Genomic DNA, 8,818 nt, shown 5'->3' with positions numbered 1-8,818 from the left:
AAGCACACACAGACAAGGAAGGACCATATGGAATACAGCAGCAGGACGGTCAGTTAGACTGATTCAAGTCTGGATTCCTAAAGGACTAATCAACTTTGGACCCAAATAGAAAAGGGTACCACAATCTTATCTTGTGTTTGATTGCAGATAGCAGGTACAAGCATTGGATCAATATGGTATTTGGACAGTGGATGCTCACGACACATGACAGGAAATTCAAATTTATTATCTCAACTGGTCAAATACACTGGTCCAAACATCAGTTTTGGAGATAACTCCAAAGGTAAAACTGTGGGTAAGGGTAAGCTTATCCATGGTAACTTCACCATTAATGATGTTTTATTAGTCGAGAATCTTAAGTATAATCTGATAAGCATTAGTCAGTTATGCGATAATGGATTCTCAGTTCAGTTTGACAAACACTCTTGTTCAGTCAAAAACTCAACTAAAGAGATTATTCTAACTGGTAAAAGAAGTGGAAACACTTACAAAGTCAGCTGGAATGATGAAACATATGCACCAGTTGCAAGACTGGAAGCAATCAGAATATTTCTTGCCTATGCATCATTCAAGAACTTTAAAGTCTATCAAATGGATGTGAAAAGTGCATTCCTAAATGGCAAATTACAGGAAGAAGTCTACGTTGAACAATCTACAGGTTTTGTCAATCATAACTTCCCTGATCATGTCTATTATTTGAACAAAGCGTTATATGGTCTCAAACAAGCTCCAAGAGCTTGGTATGAAACCCTTTCAAAATTCCTAACTGATCATGATTTTTCTGTTGGATCAGTTGATAAGACTTTGTTTAAATTTTCGAAAAATGATCATATCTTACTTGTTCAAATTTACGTTGATGACATTATTTTTGGGTCAACTAATCCCAAATTATGCAAGAAATTTTCCAAGTTGATGAAGGATAAGTTCGAGATGAGCATGATGGGTGAGTTGACATTCTTTCTTGGTTTACAAGTGAAGCAACTAGATTCAGGAACATTTATCAGTCAAACCAAATATACCAAGGAATTGATAAAGAAATTTGGCATGGAATCTTGTTCATCAGCAAGCACTCCAATGAGCTCATCAGTTAAATTAGACACTGATCAAGGGGGAATATCAGTTGAGACGACACTATACAGAGATTATGCAGGATGCAAGCTTGATCGAAAAAGTACAAGTGGATCATGTCAGTTTCTTGGAGACATACTGATCTCTTGGTTTAGTAAAAAGCAAGCATCCATAGCAACTTCCACAACTGAAGCAGAATATCTTGCTGCTGGAAGCTGCTGTGCACAACTACTCTGGATTCAGCAACAACTGAAAGATTATGGTGTTGATGCAAAGGAATCACCAATATTATGTGACAACACGAGTACAATTGCTATTACATACAATCCAGTTCTTCACTCCAGAACTAAGCATATAGATGTTAGACATCATTTCATCAGAGATCATGCACTGAAGAAGAACATCAGATTAGAATACGTCTCAACGGAACAACAAGCAGTAGACATCTTCACAAAACCATTACCAGAGGCTAAGTTTTCTTATTTCCGAAATATTCTTGGTTTAATTAATTTATCTTAAGATATTATTAGTAATATAACTTCACTAACAGAATTAAGTGCAGAAAATAAGAACACAACAAATTGAGAATAATATTTCACTAAGAATACCAACGTTCCCAATTTACAGAAGAAATCATAGATCCAACTGTATCTAGCCATGCCCTAACCCAATCATTTAACTCATGAATCTTTTCTCAGGTTGTCAATACCTTTTGAAAGACATATCTTTCCATTTTTTTTATTTCAGTTAAGCGAGGGGCTGACTGATCAGTCACATGAACGTGAGTGCTACTGCATGTATCAGAATCAGACATGTTGAAATATTTTTGAACTAATGTGGAATCACATTTTTATCACTATCATCTCATTTATAGGAAAAAGTTGTTGAAGAAGTTGAAGAATCACAAGTCAATTAAGGCATCTTTCACATTTACCGAGGACATTAGGATATCAGTTGATCATTATCAACTGATAACAGTTTGAATTTTATTAGTTGTTTCATTATCAACTTATGAAAATTAGTTTTTCATCAGTTCATTTATTTACTTATCAAAACTGATGACTGTTAGCATTTCATTAGATCATATAACAGATAATTGTGTGCAGAAATAAAACAAAACGATGCACTAAATATTTTATTCATCCATAAATATTTAAAAGGATTACATTATCATAAGTTTCCTTCACACTAGCTATCCACATATTCATCCAAACAGCTAGTGCTGAGGACGAAGTTTTGGAGAAACTGTGTGAAGAAGCGATGCTGTTAAGAATCTCCAACTCTTTGCACAGCATCAGCTCATAAAGATGGCCTTCCTTGAAGGCATCCACCTCTGCAGAAATCTTTAAGTGCTCTCGCACCTCTCTCAGTTGGGCCATCCGCCTGAATGAAGTAACCTTTCCCGAGTTATACAGGAGCTCGAGCTTCAGTAATTCTTCCCAGTAGGGAAGACTAGCATAGAAAACTTTGTCTTCTATAGCAGCTTTCTGTACTTCCAGTGAAAAAGGATCAATGTTTGAACTACTTGCTCCTGCCATTTATCTTTGAGTATTTTCTGCTGATGCTTGTGACTAACTTCTTTATTCTTATTTATAGGCCAGGTCAAAGAAGATGAAAGGACACTCCTTTAAAAGACGATTACACTACCAAACCTTTGGATTTTTTTATCAGGATTAGTTGTTAGTGAATTCTCAACTGAAAGGAATCAGTTTTCCCTAACTGATCGTTCAGTTGATTATTCAACTAATCTTCTCATGAAAGTTAAATAATTAAACCTATTATATTCCACATCAAATGACATGACTGTCTGCTAATTCATGATGAATTTCAGTTTATAACGTGTATACATTTTTAACCACTCATTATTTTACACACACGATTACAGTACACGTACACATATTTTTACTCAAAAATTTTACTGGACTGACACGTGTCCGAAAATTCAAACAGTCATAAAATACTATTTCCCGCTTCATTTCAGTTTTCCTTTACGAGAATTTTATCTTTCTAAAGAACTCTCATTTCTCTTAATTTTTATCTTGAGAGATATCAGAATTTCTAACACTTTCAAATGGCAAACCAGATTCCAGCACATCTTTTGAACGCCATGGCTATCAACTTCAACTCAATTATGTCCATTACAGACGCTGATGTAAAGAAAGTATTTCAGCAACTAGAATCAGCAGGCTTAAAACCCTTTTTGGGTCTCTACTGCTCAGGAAATTTATCCCAAAGAGCTTCACGACTTCTATTCAACAGGATTCATCAATTCTGATGAAAACATTGCTGCTACCATCAATAACAAACTAATGATCATCTCTGAAGATTCTTTTGGAGATTTATTTTCACTGCCTTCTGATGGGCTAGCACAAATTTCTGAGATCAAAGCATCGGAAATCGAAGAGATGCAAACTTTACTCTCTGCAGATGGACGGAAAATCAAAGTTTCCGATCCCAAAAAGGAGTTAAAGCACGAGGTGCAACTGCTGGCAGACATTGTAGCCAAAGGGCTTTTGGCTAAGGCTGGGTCGTTTGCTGCTCTGACTCTGAAAAAGTTTCAACTCATCACCGTAATCATGACTGGACGACGAATCAACTGGAAGCATTTTCTATTCACTATTTTGAAGAACATGTTCTCTTCTACTAAGCAATCCAAAGGTTTTGCTGTCCAGCTCAGTTATCTGCTGAAAAAACAAGGGTTAATTGCTGATGATTCTGACAGATTATCAAGATTCAAGGTGTTCCATGCTAAAAACATTCTACCATCAAAAACCAAATTAGTTCTTTCTCCAGAGAAATTCATCAAGATCAAGAAGGAAATTGGGGTGGAGCAGGCTGCTCCAAATCAGTCAAAGTTGCCAAGAACTTAACAAAGAAGAAAAAGTCAAAACGCAAACTGACTCTCAGTGATCCTGATAGTCAGAAGATTCTACCTCTTCAAATTGTTAAGAAACCAAGGACACTGAAGACCAAATCAGTTGATCATGATAAACCCACATCCACTAATCAGGTAATGGATACAGGAGCTCAACAGCCAATCCAGGATGTTTTCTCAAAGGAAGTTTCAGTTGCATCCTTAACTGAGGATCAGTTACCATTATCCTCATTTCTGCCAAACATCACTGCATCCAGCAAATCATCAAAACTTCCAGGGGTCAAAGCTCCACTGATTAGTATCTCACCTTACTCTTCTTTGCCATTTGCCAGACCCATCGGAATAATACTCAGAGAAAATATTGACGCAACTACATCAGGATTAACTATCCCACACATTTTGAGTGACTCCAAGGGCAAGAGTAAACTTCAAGAAGAACCCAGACCCTCGAATGCAATTCAAACTCACATTGACCTCATCTGGCAAGAAGTCAATACATTTGCAGCAGAGAAGCACCAAGTTTTTGAGGAATGGGTCAATTTCAGAGTTAATGTTTTTGCTAAGGAACTGCGCAATAAATCCAAGTTGAAAAGATTTATTGATCTAGAACGACTAGTGTTAAAAACAGTTAAGGCTTCCTCTATTCAGCAAGCTTTGCAAGGAAGAAATATTTCTTTGACTTATCTCGGGAACAAAAGTTGCAGCAAATAGTTGCTGAACTCAGGCAAAACTTTAATCCCCTTAGTCCAACTGCATTCAACGACAAGGCAGTCTATGCTCAATTGGAAATAGATCTGATAACACTACAAGCAGAAAATAAAGACTGGGAAATGGGTCAAGAGCTGATCATCCCAGAAATATCTCAAAAAATTGCTGAAGAAGCTCCAGCTGACAATTCAACCGCAAACCTAGTCAAGGACCTTGCTGGTTCTTCATCTCAACCAGAAGGTATTTCATCAATTGCTCCATCTTCATCCAAGACAGCACCTACAACTAATATTCCTAAGATGTATTCTGAGGCTGAGCTGCAATTGGGAAACATTGATGAAGTCATTCAGTCAGTCGTTCATGAATTTTCTACAGTTGATCACTCTGCTGATCAAATCAATCCGGAGGTCACTATTGCTTTAAAAGAATCTGTACAACCTGATCTATCTACTGATCCGGTTCACCCCACTAATGAGCCAGACACTTTAATCAATCATCCTTTAGAGGCACCAACTTCAGTTCTTTTATCATCTGCTGAACAGAACCCTCCTTCACCACCTCAGGATCTAGATGAAATCACTGCTGATGATATTCCAGTTCAAGGAGAAATAACTGAAACTGATATTTCAGTTGAAAATGTTATTGAATCAGTCTCAACTGATCAAACTTTGGTCACTTCTGAGCACATCTCTAAAGAACCAGGACATCTTATCAGTCTCCTCCTTCATCTTCTTCAGAAGTTGAACTTATCTTGGAAGAAGTTCAGCACTTACAGAATAATATGGAGCAAATGATCTCTACCATCTCCAAAATTCAGAACACACAACTATCTCACACTCTAAAGCTGGAACATTCACATGCGTCCAACTTAGAGAAACTGAATAAACTTCAAGCCAATATGGACTCTCTTATCCAAACTGTAAAGGATCTGAAGAAGGGACTAGTCAACTCTCTCTCTACAAATCAGGATGTAAACAGTCAAAGAATTGGGCGACTGGAAACCTTCGTCTCAAAGAAGATAGAATTACTGCAAACTTCTTTTACTACTATGGCCTCAAGTATCTCCTCAGATGTAAAACTTCTATCCATCGATGTTAGAAGGCTCTCAGACAAAATGGAGGTATTTGACAAAAAGGGGAAAGCAGCTGAAGCAACTGATATCATTTGTCCAGTTATTTTATGATTCAGTTGTGCTGAAGAATTAGTTGAAAAATTAATCAGACTATTATTATCAACTGATATCATTTTCTCAGACTTTATATTATCTACAAGGAACCCAGCTATTCTATGATTCAGTTGCGTAATCTATTATCAACAAAGAGCTGAGTCAAATCTCTTGGTTTTGTCAAACACCATAAAGGGGAAATTGTTGGAAACTAAATTCTGGAGTTTGACAAAAACATAAATCAATCGATTAAATCAACTAATACGCGAAAGCAAATTCGGCAGCTGAACTGATCAACTGAAATCAGCTGACACAAACTGATCAGTTGAGAACTGATCAGTTAAAACATTCAGCCGAAAATATTAAAGTCTCTCAACTGAAGATACCTCGGGAAAGATCATTCAACAGACAGAAAGACATATCAGACAGCAACTGAATATGGAAAGATGCACCACATAGAACAACGTATTTCGGCTATTGAAATTAAAACGCCGTTTTACAATCAATAATGAAGTAGCAATCAAGAACACTGTCCAAGAAATGATGAAGTGGCAATCAAAGGATACATAAATTCAAAGTTACCGTTGAAAGATAAGTCTATAAATATGACTAAAGAGCAGTTGAAGAAAGACGACGATCTATCAATCTCAAACTTGCTATTACTCTGTCAAAATCTCAGCTCACTCTTATTAGATCTATTCGTAGCAATCAAGGCTACAAGTTGAGCAAACTAGCACTCTGTAATATTGATAATTCAATAAGTGCTAAGTTCAGTTACTCACAGAGATCATTGTATTATACTAAGAGTTTCAGTTTAGGCAGTAGATAAGTCCTAACTGAAGTGGGTCTGTACAAGTGTTGTACTCGATCAAAGTCTTTTAGTGAATATCCTATCCTTGAGATAGAAGGGGTGACGTAGGAGTTATTCAAATCTCCGAACATCCAGAAACATATTGTGTTGTCTTTACTTCAGTTTTTCATTTTCAGTTAGATACTCTATCTTTCAATCAGTTTACTTTCCGCAACTGATTATTCAGTTTAACTGATTGTTATTGACCGACTGGGATACTTAGTTCAGTTTGTAATAAAACTGAACTACCTTTTTCGAAGAACATTTAAATTCCTAGAAGTGTTTATTCAACCCCCCCTTCTAAACACTCCTTAGTCAATATCCGATCCTATCAAAATCGAATCGGTTATGTCAGAATTTGTATTGAAATGCCTAAATCGCTGACAGATGAAGATAGAAAAAAAAAACAGGAGATTGGTTATATAGATTATTGATTCATAAATAGAAATGGGAGTACATTTCTATGGATCTAGTGATGGAATTACCGAAATCTTGCCAAGATTGTATCAATATGTGGTTATGATTGAACTGATTGTTCAAATTCTGCCTATGTTATATTGTACAAGATGACGTACAAATATGACCAGACGACTGAGAGGTATGTCAGAAACGGGGGTCAGATTGTATTGAATGCCAAAGTTAATTATGTCAGACTGTGATTTTTGTTTGATTTTGTACTTTTGGCTGAGTGTATAGGGTGATATTTCATCTATGATTTATAGATTGACGGATAGTCGGAGTGAACTATCTAGATACTGGAGGATATACAGGAATTGTAGTGCTGGATTTTAGCACTAGTTGACATGATTGATTGTCATTTATGAAATTTCATACGACGATAGTTATCAAATAAGTATTGAAATAGCATCATTCGAGATCTTGTACAGTAATCTCTGTCAATTTCCTTTATTTGGAAATTATATCTCGATGATAGTTGAGATTGAATCTGATAGGATCAGATATTTAATATACAGCTCAGAATAAACAGACTAAATAAGCCAATGTGTCGGACGATAACTATTGGTATTTGAGGCCGAAGATTTAATATATCCTTGAATGGGATAAACAGATTTGGTAACAAAGGATGGTATTGATTTAATATGAGCTATGAATTAGTATATACGGATGTTTTACAGCCAGTATTGCGAGACTGAGTTTATTAGAGTTATTTTAAGGGGGTATTACGATGTTATACTTCTTGAATTCTTATTCCAGATTGGAATCAGAGATCCGTAAAAGAAAAATATTTCAGAACGGAGATTATCCTATTGTTGAAAACACAGTAAGATTGTCAGTAGGTCAATGAGACTATCTGAAAGACAGAATCTGATATGAGATTGAAATTTCAGAATTGATTCATTGAGATAAGTTTTCTGATTTACCTCTTGTATACGTTTCGTGTTGATATCTGACTTGATTACCTGTGATTTCGAGGACGAAATCGTATCTTAGAGGGGGAGAATTGTAAGGTCCGAGATTATAGAAATGATATTATTTTAAACCGAGATTATTGAATTAGAGAATTATAGAGTGTTGAATTATATTCCAAGATGTTTGAACTTATTTAGGATTGAAATTGAATCGAAAAGATTGAAGAGGGGCCGATTTGCAAATAGTGAAAAGTTGAGGGACTAAAGTGCAAATATGGAAATTTGAGTGGGACACTTGTCTTCACCATGCATGGGGACACTTTGATTCCTTCAAATTCAGAACAAGAACCGAGAATTCCAGAGCAAAGTTTCCTCAAGTTTCTTCTTACCATAGATTTGTGATTTTGGCAAATCCGTCTATCAGAATTTAAATCCGGACACGGTACCGTACTCCTCTCGACACGAGCTACAACTGGACGTAAGTTTCATTGAGTTTTATTATCATTTGAAATTATGATGTTGATGGAATTGAATATATTTCATATATAGTGTTCTTGATATACTAGACACCGTAGAATCGAAGTCAGAATGAAGAAGGGATTGATTCTGGAATTATTATGATTTTATGATTATATTGATTGGGAGTTGAATAGATTGAGTTATGGATTGATTACAAATTGTAATGGATATGGGTTATGATTTGTAATTAATATCTGGTGATATGGTATTGACGGGAATACTGAGATTGTGCCGTTATGCCGCTAATTTGAGTTAATTCAGAT

This window comes from Primulina eburnea, chromosome 14 (assembly GCF_022965805.1).
Source record: "Primulina eburnea isolate SZY01 chromosome 14, ASM2296580v1, whole genome shotgun sequence".
Taxonomy (NCBI): domain Eukaryota; kingdom Viridiplantae; phylum Streptophyta; class Magnoliopsida; order Lamiales; family Gesneriaceae; genus Primulina; species Primulina eburnea.
This window is presented reverse-complemented; position numbering follows the sequence as displayed.